The sequence below is a fragment of the Anastrepha ludens genome, chromosome 5 (assembly GCF_028408465.1).
Source record: "Anastrepha ludens isolate Willacy chromosome 5, idAnaLude1.1, whole genome shotgun sequence".
Classification (NCBI taxonomy): domain Eukaryota; kingdom Metazoa; phylum Arthropoda; class Insecta; order Diptera; family Tephritidae; genus Anastrepha; species Anastrepha ludens.
Window position 1 is genome coordinate 121,625,130 of NC_071501.1, and position 18,986 is coordinate 121,644,115.

General features: G+C 34.5%; 1 long non-coding RNA gene across 1 annotated transcript in view; it reads right to left on the bottom strand.

Annotated features, from left to right (window-relative positions):
* The window catches only part of LOC128863905 (uncharacterized), a 111,881-nt gene extending 94,137 nt beyond the window's left edge, over positions 1 to 17,744 (bottom strand). Inside the window, exon 1 of the long non-coding RNA XR_008454635.1 lies at positions 17,608 to 17,744. This is a non-coding gene — a long non-coding RNA (uncharacterized LOC128863905). The remainder of the gene's footprint in view (positions 1 to 17,607) is intronic.
* Positions 17,745 to 18,986: the final 1,242 nt, after the last annotated feature.

The following is an 18,986-nucleotide window of genomic DNA, read 5'->3' on the forward strand; positions in this document are numbered from 1 at the left end:
AACACCCGCCTTTAACTGCTTTCTTTTGCTTTTCAGCTGCCCACCCCCCACCATACAGAATGATCCAAATGCAAATGTGAAACTAAATATCTTAAGCCTAACAATTTTTTCCCACGCAAAATTTGCAGCGTGACTGTCGTGCAGCAGGAGGCAGGTGGTGGGAATTTCGGACTGTTGGCTTTATTGGTCCTATTTTCAGATTTAGATTTATTGGAGGTTTGCACTTGGTCCACTTACACAAAACTACTGCTGGAAAAGTCAACTCATTTCATCTATCGAGCCAATACGAGTATGATTGATGTGAATGTGAATGATTTTTAGAGCTGCAGTTGAAGACGTGAACTTTACGAGATTTGGTGTTCTACCAAATGACGTGCACTGACACGCACTAATTTCAAAAATCATTTCATCAGTCGCTTTCAAGCTTCGCCGGCTTGCAGATGGTAAATTCCACCTAAAACGGCCCTATGCAGAAAAAAATTAATTTAGTTGTTTTTAGTTAAATTCAGTCAAAAAAAGTCTGCCAGAGAATAATATATATGGGAAAATCAAAAACTATATTTTTGCCTTAAGTTTAATAAGTTTGGCAACACTGTGAACTTCGCCTATACTGAAAAGTAAGTTTACATTCTTTTTACGATGTGTCTTTATTTTACATTTTCTTGTTCTTCCTTTATGACTATTGACCAACCCCCATTATATTTGAATATAATATGCTATTGCTTTCATTCTTTCAAAGTTTCGACATGGTACATTGTAAAATAAAATTTTTATCGATTTTTTAAAACTTTAAAATTTTCGGTCACACCCGTCCCACTAAAAATTGAAAAAGTTCAATTAAATTGGTACTGTACATTATAATCACTTGATACTTTGCAATGATAACAAAGTATGCGTAGTAAATAGTTTGGTGACATTTTACTAATTTTTTATTCGAGCTTGGCAATTCAGTAATATAAAAACCTTGGTCACACCCGTCACATAAATGCGAAGTGCTTGTTTTTTTAATGGATTCGAAAACCAGGAAGCGAGAACAAAGGAAAAAACCTAAAAACAATAAAGAAAAATATGAACTGCATTTGGCTTTAGAGAGAACAAGAGATAAAAAAAGAAGAGGTGCCAAAAAAATGGCAATGGATGATGCGACGTTTGGAAGAAAAAAGGAGAAAAGATAAAGAAAGAAAGCAAAAGAGTAGACAATGCAAAAAGGAAGAGCAGAAAGTATCAAGTGTTTTGAATACATCTGAAATTGGTAGCTTCAAATCACGTCGTTCATTGAAAGAAACAGTCACCAAAATTGAGAAAATCCTGCCTCGTAGTCCATCGAAAAGAATTGCTGTTATTAAGCAACTCGCTAAAGACGTTCCCTTAAAATCTATAATGCCCTCAGTAAGTACATGAGTCAAAACTCGGATTGACGATATTGACAATATCAAAAGCTTTTATTTACGGGATGATATCAGTCGACATACACCTGGAATAAGGGGCGTAAAAATCGTGAAAAGTCCATCAACGGGCGCTAATCAAAAAGTTCAAAAACGATATCTCAACATGACTGTGGGCGAGTGCTATATTTTATTTAAGGAAGAAAATCCAACAATTAAAATTGGTAAATCTCAATTTTATAATTATAGGCCGCTAAATGTGTGCCTAGGGGCGAAAACTCCCCTCAATATGTGCCTTTGCATCTATCATGAAAACATTAAGTTTATGACAGATGTTGCTCATAAAACTCTTTTCACTCTACCGGAGAGTCCTTCAAAAGTTTTGCAGTCAACATGCTGCAATATTCATAGTGAGAAATGTATGAGAAACGAATGCCTCTATTGTGAAAATATATATGATCTGGTACCATTAAACTACAATGAAAATATGATAGTGTCGTGGAAGTTTTGGATAAGTCAGGAAGGGAGTTTCCATATAATTGCTAAGGAAGCAGCTGTAGGAGAATTCTTGAAGCTTTTTCAATTAAATCTAGATCAATTTAAAACACATTGGTATGTCAACAATATGCAAGCGCAATGTTTCCAAGACAGGAAAGCGATACCCAACCAAAACGAAGTAGTTCTGCAAGTTGATTTCGCTGAAAACTTTTCAATATTTTTCCAAGACGAAATACAAAGTGCACATTGGAAGCATCCACAATTGACTATTTTTACAGCATGCGCCTGGGTTAGATATCAAGACGGTATTTCCACATAATCCTAAGCTATTATCAGTGATGATTTAACTCATAACAAACACAGTGTTTGGGCATTCTTAAAAATGATTACAAGTGACCTTAAGGAAAAGATTGATTTGAAAGTTGTACACATTTTTTCAGATGGTTGTGCATCTACAACATTTTCAACATAGGTATGGGTTAGAAGTGACATGGAATTTTTTCGCTACAGTCCATGGTAAAGGCGCAGTAGATGGTATAGGGGCAACAGTAAAAAGAGCATTATGGACAGCCATTAAAGCTAGAGAATGTATTATGAAAACACCGCTGAACTGTTTCAAATATCTTGTTGCAAAACACAAATTGAATAAGATCAATGTTTTTTATGCATCGAAAGACGACCTCAATCAGAATAGTTCTTTCTTAAACGAAAGATGGGAAAGCGTTAAAATGGCAAAGAGCCTTCAAAAAATGCATGCCTTTAAAAGAGCAGATGCGGTCTCTGTATATGGTTCCTATTCATATTTATCTGAATTTAAACAAATTTCCTTGAAAAATACAGGTCTAGAGTATTGTGATGTCAGTGATAGCAAATAAAATAATGAAATGTTATTTTATGTGTTTTTATTCATAATTGGATTCAATAAAAAGTTTTAGTTCAGCAAAATTTTTGAATTTTCATACTAGGTTACACCAGTCACATAGAGTGGTCACACACGTCCCTTTTTTAAGAATTTCTTTTAAGGAAAATATGATTTTTTTAGAAAAGTAAGTATGACATACAACCAGAAAGACTTCAAACAGAGTGCTCCTCCAACATTTCTATAAGCATTCTTTGGGAAATTTTACAAAAACTTCAATGAAAGTAAAGTTTTGTTGAAAGCTTAAATATGTACGGTCACACCCGTCACAGTCTTCAAATGGCAGCTATGGTCGGAAATGATGCATTTTCAGTATGTACTTGATATCAAACAACTTTAATATTCACATGGCAGGGATTAGTGTCCTTTAATTTAAGTAACAGTTTCAAATTTTAAAATTATAACGAAAAATGTCAGTAACACGGTCACACCCGTAAGAGTTGGAGAAGAGAATTCCGTTCTGATCTGCTTAGTGTTAAAAATAGTTGGCCAGCCAAAGCAGCTACAGGTTGGAAAGCGTATTCCATAAATGCAAGGTGGCACAAAATTAATCACCTCTTTGGAAGATTTTTAATTTTTACAAATGGTGTCGTGCGCCCATCATATTTGACACTTGTGAAATGAGCAGCTACAAAATACAAACGGATAAGCGATGGAGCCGGTAAATGTCAAAAAATACAAATTTTAATCACTCAAAATTATTATTATTATTTTTTTTATTTAGTAAAAAAGCTATTCAAAAACAAAATTGCATTTTAAAGTCATAACTATCAAATGAAATTGTAGATTCGTGAATTTTGTTTCTCCTACCATTGCTTCTGTGAACCTCTGAAAAAACAATTTATGTGACTATAAAAAGTTCTGCCTTAAGGACAATAAACTCTGATTTATCATAGAAATATTGGTGTTTTATTGAACTTTTATAAAAATCATTGCTTCAGCTTCAGCTATTAATGATCGACTGTCTAAAAATAAAAGAAACAGAAAATATGCTAAGTCGGCTGAAGTTTTTTTGTGTTTTGCAAAAGCACACTATACTCGCAATTTGACCACCCGGTATTTGTGTATACATGATTTCAATGCTGTGCCGTTCCTTGTGTTCTTCTGTTTATTTACAAGCATCATTTTCGATGTTTGCGTTATTCATTTGTAATGTTCTTTTCCTTCGTTTTAAACCCGTGGCTGCCACAGCCAATGCTGCTTCTCGCTTTTGTTACAGTCTATTGTTGTTTAAGTTCCGTTACAAAATCAAGTGCGCCACACATGTATGCAAGAGCAACAACAAAAACGGTTTAACACTTCCTAATTGCTCTCATACCTCCCAAGCCACACCATCACACAACCACTAACGGCACAATGTAAATATTTATACGATTTCCTTGCATCATTTTTCACTATTTAACTGTATTGTTTTGCTATCTTGTATTTTATTTTGTGTATTTCATTTACATTTCAATTCGATTTACACGCATCACGTGATGTATGTAATGAATATTGAAATGTATAATAAATTGAAAATAATGACGCCACATGGCGTATGAGTAACTTTCAGCATCATCACTATTGTCCGTGCTTACAGAGTACACCCATACCGATGCCATAATTTATGGGTAATTGTGAAGGTAAACGCTCATATCAAATACTTCAAATACTACTAAAACAATAATTTATTGAAAATACCTATTTTTTCTTCCGCATTGTCTAGTCATACTGAAATTGGGTGCAATTAAAAAGCGGAATTTTGTGCAAGTGAGTGACTGCAATTCCACAACTATCATATAACTTAGTAATTACACAGTAAAGCAGTCGGCTGGATATTGGGCTAAACGATTTTCAAGTTTTTTCAAGAGATTGAGTCGTAAGTAAAAAAGTAATTTCTCCGATTCCCGAATTCCAGAGAGTGAGGAATTCGGGTTTTAGTAAAGAATTATGTATTTAAAATTAATGATTGTAAATAACTAAAAGCGCTAAAATATAGTCGTCATTCGTCTTTTGCACCTATTTAAATATTAGGTGTTCAATAGATGCCGCCAGCAGTGTGTGCTAGTCGATTCTAACATAACCTAAACGTCATAAACCATTCTTAGAGATATGGTAAACCAACTGCTTCGACACATTAGTGATTTTGTTTTGGTATCATATACTTATGGTTTTGTGAAAATGTCTGATTTTGTGCCGAATAATCGTCATTTGCGGGAAGTATTGATTTTCCACTCGCATTCGAAAAAACGGCGGCTAAGTGAAAAAACGTGTCGGTGATTTTATTGTTGACGACCGGTCGCGTGAAGGAAGGCCAAAAACCTTCGAAGACGCTGAATTGGAGGCATTGCTCAATGAGGATCCGTGTCAAATGCAAGGAGAGATTGCTTCAGTATTAGGAGTTACCCACCAATCCATTTCTAAGCGATTGCATGCTTTGGGAATGATTCAGAAACAGGGGACTAGAGTTCCTTATGAGGTAAAACCAAAGGATGTTGAATGTCGTTTTTTCGCCTGTGAACAACTGCTCCAGCGGCAAAAACGGAAGGGTTTTCTTTTTCGCAACGTAATGGGTGACGAAAAATGGATTCATTACAGTAATCCAAAGAAAAGAAAGTCATGGGGACTATCCGGTCATGCTTCTAGGCCGTCTTCTCGACCGAATATTCACGCTGCGAAGGTTATGCTATGTATTTGGTGGGACCAAGTTGGTGTTATTTATTATGAACTGTTAAACCAAGCGAAACCATCGCTGGGGATCGGTATCGACTTCAATTGATGCGATTGAGCCGAGCACTGCGCGAGAAGCGACCGCAATACGCGGAGAGGCATGAAAAAGTGATTCTACAGTATGATAACGCTCGGCCTCACGTTGCCAAACCCGTTAGAACCTACCTGGAAACACTGAAATGGGAAATCCTACCCCACCCGCCATATTCTCCAGATATGGCGCCAGCCGATTATCACCTGTTCCGATCGATGGCACATGGCTTACCAGCAGGTCCATACATTTAAACAATTTTTTACCGATTTTTTTTAAATTGATGTTATTGTAAAGGTGATTATAATAAATAATATATACAATAATATAATATAAATAATATATATATAATATATATAAATTATATACTTTTTATTTGAAAATTTGAAAAAAGATTTATGAAAAAATAAATATTTATAACAAATTAAACTTAACAAAATAGAAACTACTAATTAGTTATCTTACTGTGAGTTTTATATTTTATGAAAAAAAAGAAATTTAAAAAAATAAACTTTACCAAATAGAAACTACTAATTACTAATTCATTGTGAGCTTTATTAGTAAAAAACAGAAACATTACCTTTACTAATATACAAATTTTATGCAAAAAATCCTAGAAATCTGTTTAAGGAATTGGTTTGGTCCAATACCCAAAAAAAAAGTTGATTTTACCGTAGTGTTATCACATAAATGACATCCAGAAAAAAATAATGTAAAAAGAAAACCTGAGCTCGTTGGAAACAAACAAAACAAACTAAAACCCTTATAAATATTTGGGTAAAGTTCTTCAATAATTTTAACTCCAAAATGTGTCACAAAACTGGAATTAATTAACAATTAGTTTATAGATTCAGTGCGTAATTATTAATTTTTACAAACATAGTTGTAATTTGAGAACTCGCAACACTGTGTTGCTTGCAGGATTGAGATACAAAACAGACGACTTAGTAATTATGAAGCCCTCATGCACCATTCATCATGAATATCTTCTTCCTGGATAAAAAGGGCTAAGTATTTCTCAAGCGACTATCAGCAGTCATTTTCTGTGTGCGATCCGAACGAGCCAGTCCATTCCCGATTCACTGTGGAAAAGTTCGTGGCAAAAAAATGGCCTTTCAAAGTTATCGCGTTCAACGCATAGTACCAATATAGGTCACTACAACTTTTTCTTATATCTCAAGCTTGTATTCTTGAACTCTGCGTTGAACACTTTCTTCGTCCTGCTCAAGAATCTTTTTTGAAAGGTTATATCCATAAATTAGTAGCAAATTAAATTTTAGAAAGCTACCTGGACGCTCAAGTCGTTAACTAAAATAGAAATATATTAAATTCACGTCCAAAGGAAAGTATCTCCAGACCAAGGTGTCCAACGGAGGGTTAATTCTGTCAATTCAACAAGCTTTGAACAAAAGGCCAAGCTAGCGATAACCGCGATGTTGAATAGATTGAGTTCAGGTGACTGCACCCTGCGGTTGGTGCACAATTGTGCGAAGTGAGAAGTGCCAGTCGTTCTTTAAACAAACTCACTTAGACAGTTGTCGATCCACTCTGATACCACAGTAGCAGCTAACCTCTTACGGTCCATTAAACCATGTTGTTTTTAGCACAAACACTTTGATCAGGCTGACACATGCATTACTAACGTCATTAGTATCATTCATAAACAATGAGGCAAAGCAGCTAAACCTAGTGGCATGCCGCGCAAGACAGTGACAAAGAAGATGTCTGACAAACTCTTCATCCTACCAATTTTTGCTGCGCCTGCATTAATCGAAATGAGATGCATTCAGTCTCTGACCATGGCGACCTAGGAGAGGGTGGCCTGTGATCAAAGCAACTAAAAAAACATAGAGACGATTTTCTTTAACCGATTAACTAGTGCCCTTGTATGTTTGACGTCCCATTCTGGTCAAAATCTTTTTATAGCCGTACATGTAAGACTACTGACGTATCTCGTCTTGGGTGAAGAACCTAAGCTACTAGTACTATGCAGTTTGTGCGTTCAGAGGAGTATACTTATCATCTGCATAACAAAAGGGAGGTGAGCGATAGAGCGTTCTATACCTAATTTTTCTGCCTTACATTCCCTTGCACGTCACTATGCCCTGGCACTCATATCAAAAGGATGAGAGAATTATTCCTTCTATTTTTATTAAGTTATTCTACAAATATAAAACTTAATATAAAGGAAAGTACAAGCATCTAAAGCCCTCGACTCGGGATTCCGAAATATTGCGTTAAGAGATTCCCGGCATTTGCGATCATAGAATTAATGACAACCCCATGAGAAGATTTAATCGCCGCTTGGCTATCAGAATAAATATATATGGATTTCTCTAGAGGTGAGACAAATCAAATGTTTTGTTATCCGGAAAAATGCATATGCAAGGTACAGATTTTTTATAGTAATTTGCGAAATCACTTTTTGTGTTCCTTATAAATTTAATATTTTTAAAGGTTTTAAATACTAACCCTATGATATTAACTTTCATATCAACCGAAAGAAGATAAATCTGACTAAAACTGCTTACTTTTTATCAAGACCAAAAAACAGATTTTTATAATAGCAGTGGCATCTACTTCACTTCATATGAGGACAGTTCAATTTTTTTGATTTTATGTTTTTATAAAAAAACAAGAAGAGCGAAGTTGAAATAGAGTAAGTATGAAAAGTGTTGAAAACTATTTACGTGCCTATGGAATTTTCCCCGGCATAACTTCTGCCCACGTACGGCGTACCCAAACGAGAACTCAACCATAGAACCAACTTTAGAATCATTATATAGAGTTAGAGGCAGACTATACCTCACACTGGAACTCTATGAATTTATTATGATGATGATGAGAGGCAAGCTGTTGTAAAGGTTGATAAAAAACTTTTTCTCAAAATTGAATTTGTTCGTTTTATTGGAACACTTTCCGAACGTAATAGCCACACCTCATATGTCCCATGAAAAAGCGTGCAAACAAATTGTGTTCCTTTGCAGTTTCCGAATATTTTTGATATGAGATAAATTCAAGAGGCTTATTTCTATTAGATATTCCAACACAAAAACAATTGTCACGACACGTGTGCGAGTGAATCATGAGTACCTACAGACGCACAGACATGACAGTGCTGCAGCCAAGATGTCGCTACTTTCCTCGCAATATTCGTAAATATGAAAAGTAAAATTAAATGTGGAATCGATAAGCAGCACGTGCTGTTGGCATTGAGATGCAAAAAGTTTTATAACGGGTGTTTTTTTGGATGTGCAAAGAAAAATACTTGCATCTATGGAAAAAATCAGTAAACTGGCTTGAAAATTGTATGGCATTCAAAGTTTATAAATTCTTTCGACTTTATGACTAACTCGATTTTGTCTGAGAAAGTGAAGTTATTTGCCTGAGAGACCAATTAACTCATTCTCTACTTGAGTTGAATCTGCCACTAAAAGTGCGCCACACTTAAGTGATGATTAGTCCAGGTAAGGTGTCATATTCCATTACTAATTTGGTATACGTTGTTGGAGAACTCAAGCGAAGGATAAACCGAACTGGTGACAAAGGAGCAAGCCAAGACCAGGACCAGGTTGTTGAGCTAACAATGATGATGATCACGTTGATGATGGCTCAAAGCTTGACGATAGAGTTGGCTTTGGCGTCTACCGGAAAAAGTAAAACGTGAGCGTTTCGACTAGTATTTCTAATAGCTGTAGCGTATTTCAGGCTGAAATTCTTGCTACAAAAAAGTTAACTGTCTGGTTAGGCATAAAATGGAGTTACTTTTAGTTAAATCTATATTTATTCTGATAGCCAAGCGGTGAGTAAGTCTCTTGGTGGGGTTGTCGCGAATTCCACCATTGCCAGGCATCTCTTAAAGAGATGGTAGAATATTTTGGCATCTCGAGCGCTTTAGATGCTCGTTATCTCCTTTATATTAAGTTATTTATCTGCATATTTTACTTAATAAAAATATGAGTAGAAGGAATAATTTCCGCATACATTTGATATGGGTGACAGGGCATAGTGACATAGAAGGAAACTGTAAGGTACGCAAATTAATGAGACAAGACATTACGACTCGCCTCTTAGTATGGAGATAGTAGGTATAGGTAGTAGGTCACTACAGCCAACGCGAGTTGGGTTATTAGTCCGGCAGCCATATATGTCGAGAAAATGTTGCCAAAATAAGACGCCAGGAGTTCAAAGGCGCATCATTTTTTGGCTCATCGTTCTTTAATGATACTGATGACTTTAGGGATTTAAGTGTCAGCCTGATCAATCGGTTTGCACTTAAAATGAAATAGCTTAACGGGGAGTAGCAGGGACATATTACTATTGTAATATTGTAAGTGAGTTGATTTAAAAAGCGATTGCCACTTCTAACTACCTACGTGCCTGAAGTAGATTATTTAGCTACTAGACGAGTGATATTGACGTTAAGTGCCTGAAAGTTGAGTATCAATTGTCTATTGGTCTCATTATTCCTTACACCATTGCCTCTCTCCTTAGTTATCGGAACTCCAGCTTTCGAGACCCCAGCGTGCAAATACCCTTTTGTGCTATAATGCGGCTTCGAGTGCCTGCTGAGTATCATTCTCATACTACGTACAATTTGCTGTATATTTGCTTACTCATATACCCATTAAACTATTCCAGGTGATTAAAGTGATTTTTCAAAACTAAAGTTAAAAATTTAAAAAAATTTAGAAGGTTTTTTTTTTTTGTTTTAAATTTTAAATTTAAAGTTTTTAAAAAATTTAAAAATATTTTTTTTTAAATTTGAAAATTTTTGTTTTTTTTAATTTTTTTTATTTTAAAATTTTTCAAATCCCCACCTTTGTTAAAGGTAGTTCGGTTCTGTAAAAAAGCTCAAAACATTTATTTATTTCATCAGCTGGCTTAGTAGTTATTCTCCCTTCTAAGGAGCTAAAGCCTACACCCGTTACAAAAAATGTATTAACAATTTGTGCCATTGAAATGACACGTGGCATTTAGATGCAAAACAAATGAAAAGTTCCTGTCTTTGCCAATATTTTCGCACTTCCTTCAGAGTCGATTGCGTGATAGACGCATATTGCAACAATATTTTAAGAAAGAACACATAAAAATACATAACAATCAGGAAAAAACGAACTCATCTATACATAAAAATAAATAAAATGACTTTATACTCATTTCAACTCTGCTCTCGGTTTATTGAGAAGGCGCCAAGGTATGGTAAAAAAATTTGCTCGATAAAATGCAAAATATAGCAAGGACATTTTTATTATTCTATAAGAAATTTAAGAAGGAAAACAGCAGAGAATTATTTGTTCTAAAAAGGAAAATTTCAAACGACTTTTCGCGGAAAAGTGGTAAAAAGAATTTTCAATAATTCAGCTTAATTCAGCCATTAAATTCATTTCTAACCAAAACTCAGCCAGCTATACCTCAAACGGCACTGCATTAAGAAAAGCCATGAACTATTCGAGAATACTTTCATGTTGCATTTGTGCTGTCGCACATTGACCCAGTGGCCCTCATTTAGGCAGTTCATTGAGCAAGAGCGCTTGACAATCGCTACTGTTTGGCGTTCTCTTTGTGCAATGTCGCTTAGTTGTTGTTGTTGACCCCAAAAGCAGCAAAAATGTATTATGAATTTGAAATTTTCTTGCCTTTACTTATGCGCTTCTCCTTTTCTTCTTCTTACTGCTGGTTTAAGTTACTTTTTTTGTCGCGTAAGTTCATTTTCTTTGTTATTTTAGCGAATGCCGATTTTGTTTTTTGCTTTTTATTTTCTGAATGATTACCTTGCCTTTTACAACCCTCCACCATACACTAGTCACTGTTGCTTGTTTAAAATTTCTGCTGCCAGTTGACTTTTTTACTTGTTCCACTTGTTGTTGGACATTTGTAGGCCAATTCAGTTTCACTTTTATTTATTTATTTATTTTTATTTACTTTTATTTATTTTTATTTATTTTGTGTGCAAGACACGAAATGTCAAGCACGCAACTCTTCGGATTCATTGCAGTTTTATAGCAACAAAATTGCAAAGGTCGCAATATTAATTTGTTGGCGCAGTGTCAAACATTTCCGTTTTTTACTTTGCGGATATGCATGTCAAATAACTGTATATAGCAGTAAAGAATACATGCGCAATCGCTCAGTATAAATTATATGGCATGGAATTTATTTTACTGATATTTGTAATTTATGCATTTCTATAAGACTTACAATGGAAATGGTCTGTAAAGTCACAGGAGCAGGATTAACATTTGAGGAGTTTTGCGTTTGAGTTATGCGACTTTGCTACAAAGAGCAGTGCAATTTTTTAACTAACACATTTTATTATCGAAAAATGATTTCATCAAAAAATAGAAAATATTCTGCCACAATCGTGAGCTGCTTACTCGAGGCTTGGCTTAGTGACGCTTCTTATCATAGTTGTGGGTTTATCACCCGCACAAACGCAGCGATTACAGGACCGCTGCAACGGCACAAATTACCGCAAGGCAATACCAATAAATCAGACGTCGGAATGGATAGCACTTTATAGTACGCACAAGCACTAGCCAGGAAACGGAAAGTAAGCACCAAGAAAAAAAAGCAGAACGAAAATGCCCAAAACGTTGCAGGGCCTTGAAATTTTACTCTCCATTCTCGCTCGTCCATCGGCGCCTAAGAAGTTTCACTTCAAAAAATACGACTTAGAATCCAGCGTGTGGATAATGAGAGCTAGGGGTGGTATGATAAATTGAAATAAAAACATATTTGACACAGAAAATAAAACTTGTTCAAAGTGTAATTTAGTCAAGCCTGAAATCATAACAATTTCCTGGCACGCTGCCCAATATTAAGAGAATATAGAAAAATCTTTTTCAGAAAATTTACTTTAAATGATTCACAACTGATTAGGATTCTCAATGGGGAAAAATATCATTTTTTGCGTTTTATTAAATATGCCTTTATATACGGAGATTACTTAGTAAAAAACTTCAACTGGTTTGAAAAACCGAATTTGTTTTGCACGAAAAATAAATCGGCAGACGGCTTATGCCATTCGTCATTAAATTATTTAATATTAATATTTTTTCTTAATACTAGAATAAGTAATTATCAAAATTCTGAATATTTTTTTTTTTAATAAACTACTACAACTACTACTATACATATTTACTCTCAATATATAGAACACTTTTATCTCATTTCTGAACCAATGCACTCTTATTACCTACAACACGCACCAAACTGTAGCACCTTAACATTTTGACCTATTTTGACTATTTTTTATTTTTTAAGAAATGTATAGCTAATTATCTTACAAAGCCAACGTAAGTTCAATTTTCAAATTCTATACAAAATTTAGAAAATATTCACGAACTTTCACACAATTCCGTGGATTTACTTTCGAATTTCTATAAAGTTGTTGTTGTTACGCACGCTTATCATCATCAATTTCAAGAGATCATACACTTTGTTATACTAAAATTTAATAAGCTATAGTTTTTATAGTGCAAATTTCAAGCTGCTAAAAAATTCGAAAATGTTTACATATAATTTTTTCCTTAGCGGTGTGGCGCAGTTTCTTTGTGTTTATTGTGAGCTATTTGTAACATATTTAGAGCATAAGAATAAAACAAAGTCAAATAAGGAGATGAATCATATGGCATTGTTTTAAATCCAATAAAGAAAGAATAGACGAAATATATAAAATATCCGAGTCTTAAAAAAACGTTTTCCATCATTCTGCTGCACGAAGATTCGATCTTAAGCTCTACGTAATGCTAGTCTCGCACCAATTCCGTTCGGCTACTATAGACGCCAGTAGCCTTATGATAAGAATAATTTAAAAGTTTAAACTCAGACACTTATGAAAGATGGTATTTTGGTTAAGCTCTCAGATTTTCAAGCGAAACATTTTAAATCTGTGTCTATTGAAAAATGGCGGTGGCAAAGTTTTATACCGAATAATTACTCAGTTCTGACAAAAAGTTGTTCCTTGTTTCTCTTTTTAAAATCTGCTGCTTACTTAAAATTTAACAAAATCAAAAAACTACATTTCAAGTCCATTTCGACTAGTTGCACAACTAGTTAATATATTTACATTAATGTGAATATGTAGTTACGACGGATCCTCCAACGGTGTGCTTAAGGCCGACGCAACAAAGTTCAACGGCATTACGCTTGGAGATGATGTGTAATTAAAAAATAATATAATTTGCATCGCTACTCTATTAGAGAGCTCCTAGCAGTCGACGATTCGCAATGAAGCAATCAAATAGCAAAATGAAGAAAATTTAAAGGTGTGGGAATGGAAGTCATGGAAATGGAAATGGAAGTGCAACTAATAGAATAGAAAACCTATTTTTTCTAATATTAAAATAAAGCAACTACTTCAATTTACCATAACATTAACTAAAACTCGCTTTTCAATAAAATAATGGAATTTTCTATTAGGAAAGTGAAATAGTAGAGGCTAGTTTTTGATTTGATTTGAGTTGATATTCAAAATACAGGCCATGCATATTTTTTAGTTGTGTGAGAAAGGAGTTAATATGCGTACTTTTCACAATTATACTACTAGACCTTCTTGGGACTTATGCTGATAAGCAACGCCTATTAAACTTGCACGCTTTCAAGCAATAACTTACAGCCAAGCTGAAGCTTCATTATCTTCTCAGTGTTTAAATAAAAATTTCAACTACGCTTCTTTTCTTAAATTATGCATTTTTTCATGAATGGTACAAAAACAAATGTAAAGGAATACATTTAAAAGTAGTGCAGCCCAAAAAATTTGTATCGAAATGTCAAACTTTTTAAACAGATTCTTTAGGCAAATTCCAAACTAAAATGTCTCATTGAATTAAGTATAATAAAGGGAAAATTTAAAGTGGCTCAAAATGTTTCTTTTGCTGACTGTTTTAGGTTCTTTCTTCCATGTGATTATGAAATAAAAAGCGTAACTCAGCGGTGCTTAGAGTACACAGGATTGGAGTATATGATGTGTTGTTAAGATGACCAGATGAATTCATAAATATATAAAAAACTGTCGAGCATGCGCCTTATGAAAAAAATACGCAAAACCGTCAGAAAAAAAATTAAAAAATAAAAGTGATTTTAAGCGATTCCAACCTTTCGTTATTTAAACTAAACTTCCATGGGATGATATAAAAGTTTGAAAATTTTCTAATATTTTTTTTTACTTATTTCATACTAAACTTCATACTTTGCGTTATATTACTTTCGCTGAGTTAAGATTTCTGTAGAAATGCTGATCAAATTCTTAGAAATTTTGAAGTAAATTTTCTGATTTTTGTTTTTCTTTGTTTTTTTTTTTTAAAAAAAGGTGAATACTTCGAATTATATGGTTTTTGTAGAAGAATGAACTATATTTTCATAAAAAAAATGTTTAATCGAATTAAAAACAAAACAATTGCCAACACTTATCAATAAGTCCCTCTGCCATTAAACGCACTCCTCTGGTATTAAACGCACTGTAGCCTCATTTATATATTTTATTTTTGAGGTATTCGCCTTTTTATGCAATATTATGCATTTGATTTCATAAGACAAAGACTTACACTTGGACCAGGTTGATGAAATGGAGGAACTTAATATACTTAAAAAAATTAATGATTAGTAAATAAGTATTCGCAGGACATTTCACAGCAAACGTCTAGCCCAATCGCTCTATAAAAGTGCAACATTTGGATCAATACTTATTAATAGGCGACTCATCAAAAATATAATATTTAATGTACTTCATGAGCCAGATACAGAATTATGATATATTTCTACTTAAAAGTGATGAATCTCGCGCTGTCACAGCAAACGGCTTAATGTTCCCAAAGGATGTGAATATGAGCTGGAAAACATTTAGCTTGGTGCTAGTTGCCGTACTGCCTATTGTTAATGTAAAGTAGATCACGGCATCAAAAGATCCCAATCATTCCTCTAAGCGATTCTTATAAGGCTAATTAAAGTCTCTGATCCTCGGAAAGCGTAAGTTGGAGATAATGATCACCTAGTACTACTAAAAAATGGTTGCTCCATTACCATGTGCCTATACAAATTGCCACCCGCCTGAAGTCAAGTTCCATCATTGATCAACTACTAACCGACTGAAAAGAAATCTTATTTCTGTACTTGCTGGATTTTTCATGCCAATTCCATAGCTGTTAAATCCCCATCCCTTATAAACAAATTTCAATTTCGCATAATTTTGTAAACGCTCATGACTTCTTATGCAACTGTTGCTGCCGTCGCTTATTGTAACGCTGTCTAGGTGGGTTGGCAATGCCAATAACGCGTAAGTCATAGACATTCAAGAAGACATTCAACGGAGTTAGTTAAGTCAAGACTGCGTTTGTGTCAAGCCAGGTTTCAGCAGGCATCAATTCTGGATAGGTGGTAGATAAGACTGCTGCAATGCCCAGTCCAAAATTGTGCCTACAAAACGCGGAATTTTGGAAAGTCTACAGCTTCATCCACTGCATGTAACTAACACCTGGCGGTCAAAGGGTTACGAAATAGCTTAGAACTAGTATATTGCCAACAACGTTTCTTGCCAAGTGCCAACGGCTATCGATTTAGTGATTTTCTTGAAGTTTTGAATTCGTTTGATTAAAATGGAAAATTTGAATGCAGTACCACGAAAGGCTATAAAATAAAACAAAAAGTGACATGCCTACTGAGTTGTTGTGAAATGTACTTATTCTAAAAGTCAATAAAATGTATTTCTGGATTCTGTGACGCGTTTTGTGACTCAAATTTAAATTTTCGTAGAAAACGCCTCCTAAGGCCACTAAAAATAGTCTCTCGAGTGTGATATTCTACGAATGCTTATTTTTTGTATTTGTATTTGTTTTTTTTTATTTTTGTTTTTGTTCAAATGTTTGTTTTCATGTTTTTTATTGCCTTCAACGAAACAAATTCGTAGTTTACTCATTCATGGCTTCATGAATTATTTAAAAAATTACGTATACGCCATGGTGGGTGGAAGGAGAGCGCTGAGTGCTAACTACTGCCTAGGGCTGACGTCAAACGTTGATTGCAGGCGGCAGTTTTGTTTATACCTTTATGTACATATATATATGCGTATATGTGTGCGTGCATATATTTATTTATTTATTTGAGTGTTGGCCCATTTTGCTTTTTAACTATTGTCGTATAATTGACATAACCTTAGAGCCTTGGCATGATAAACTGTCCAACGGCACTGACACGTTTTGAGCACAAATTAAAATTTTATTATTTACGTACTGCACGCATTAAGCACTTAACTCTGTTGGAATGAGCACTCAGGCATTGAAATATTTTTTCACAGTGTACATATTTTTTATATTTGTATGTATTATATTAGTCGCGAGTAAAGATGTGTCTTTGGTTATTCAAATTATTTTTCCAACAGTTTTTTGCGCCAACAATCAAAATTTTTTCTGAAAAAATATGGTCTTTTGTTGTAGAACTCGCAAAATTACGACTAAACGTTGACTGTGGAAGCATTCGAGTGAATCCACAAATGCCGGCTGAAAGGTTGTCAGTTGGGTGTTTTTCTCTCCTTCACAGAGCGTTGTCACTTTTTTCTTGTATTTTACTGTTGTTGCTACATTAAAAACACTGCTTATTTTTAACGTTACTTTAACACTTTCTATATCAGCTAATTGCGCTCGACACTTTCGCCACTCGACAGACGTTTGACAGTTTCAATGTTTTCACTGGCACAAGCAAATGTGTGTTTGTGTTGTATTGTGATTCTTTTTGGTTGCCATTTTTCTATTTGGTGTTTGAAAAGTAAATAAAATTTCGCTCAGAAAGCACTCAAAACAATTTCCAAGCAAACACACACATACACTTTTTTCCTTCTATTTACATAATCCAATAGTATTTTTCCCGTTTGCAATTTGAAACGCATTTTTATTTATCTTTCACCAATTCATTTAAGCTACTCGATGTGGCAGTTAGACACGCGTTAGTGCTTGATGGCGCCTTGAGGTATGCAATGGACTAGCATTTGAAAACAAAAAACCAAAAAAAATACAAAAAGTAAAACACAAAGCCTCAAACATAGTTCGTCACCGTTGCTTGCATTCACTTACACAGGTAAATTTACTCGGCGCGCTATGCTCTCAATTCTCATATAAATCTACGCTTGTATATGTGAACGTTGTTATAGTATTCACATTCACGCGTTTTATTTGCCGCTAACAAAAATTTCCTCAACACCTTTACTGAGAGTAGCTTCAACACAACTGAAAGTGAATGTTCGCCATGTGGCAGTCATGTAGTGGCATTTCCAAGCAGCGCAGCGCTCACTTGGCCAGCTACAACTCACAACGTGCAACATGCAACAGCAACATGCTCGAACGCGTGCTTTGTATTTTAGCGGCGTAGTGCCTGAGGAAAATGAAAGTTGGAGAATTTCGTAGCTGTGAAGCGGTAAACTGCGTCACTGTACGGTTGGACTTCTATGTTTTGTGTTTGTTGTGTTGCTTTTTCCTCGTTTTCTTCTTGTTTCTTGATTTTCACTTTGCATGAACACATAACTGTGCGGCAGGTTAGTGCCGGCTGATGGGTGCAAAATCTGATTGTAGAGAATATGCAATGCCGTTGCTACAGAAATGTCCACTTCCATGCATACCAGCAAATGCACGTTCTTATACAGCACTGGCCCGATAATTAGTACCACCTATTTTTTTTAGTTTTTTTAAGAACGAAATATGCTGAAAGTAGTACATATGTTTGTTGTAATATTTAAACTACCTAAAAATTTCGAAAGTTGAGAGAAATAGTGCTTGCTGATATTTGAACTGGCACACACCAATTCACAAAATTTTGCTGAAAATAATTTTTTAAGCTGTCGCGAATTATGAAAACTAAGGGCTGCAATACCTTGTATGAATTTGGAAAAATTACGGAGCGAAAAGAAAGTATAGGAATTTCAAAGAAAAAAATATCGTAGTATTTCTTGTTAAACAGGATTTGGCCTTTTCTCTTAAGGGGTTATATACCTTGTGTTTTTCAAAAAAATCAAAATAAATTTTATTTCTTTATCGTAAAGTACAATCCCTTGAGAACATTTTCCAAAAATTTCATAGAGATCTGAGCAATAGATCGAAAGTTACAGCGTTTTAAATTGTGCGTCGTCACGTCCTGAGCGTACGGCCTCATGCGGCGCTTGAAACTTTAAACGCGATTATCTCAAAAACGTGTTTTTCCAAAAGTGCTTTTGCGGTGGACGCGATTGCAAAAAAAGTATTCAACCGATTTTTATAATTTTTTTTTTAAATTGTTCGTAATTGATGTCGCCTCTTAGTGAACGATCAACTTTTTATGTATAAATTTTTATTTTGCAGATATGAATTTTTTAATGCCAATTTTAGGACTGTAGAAGTGGAGTTTTTTAAAAACATGTTCCTATTTTCACAAAAATCAAAATATTTAATATATTGATCGTTCACTAAGAAGATATAACCCT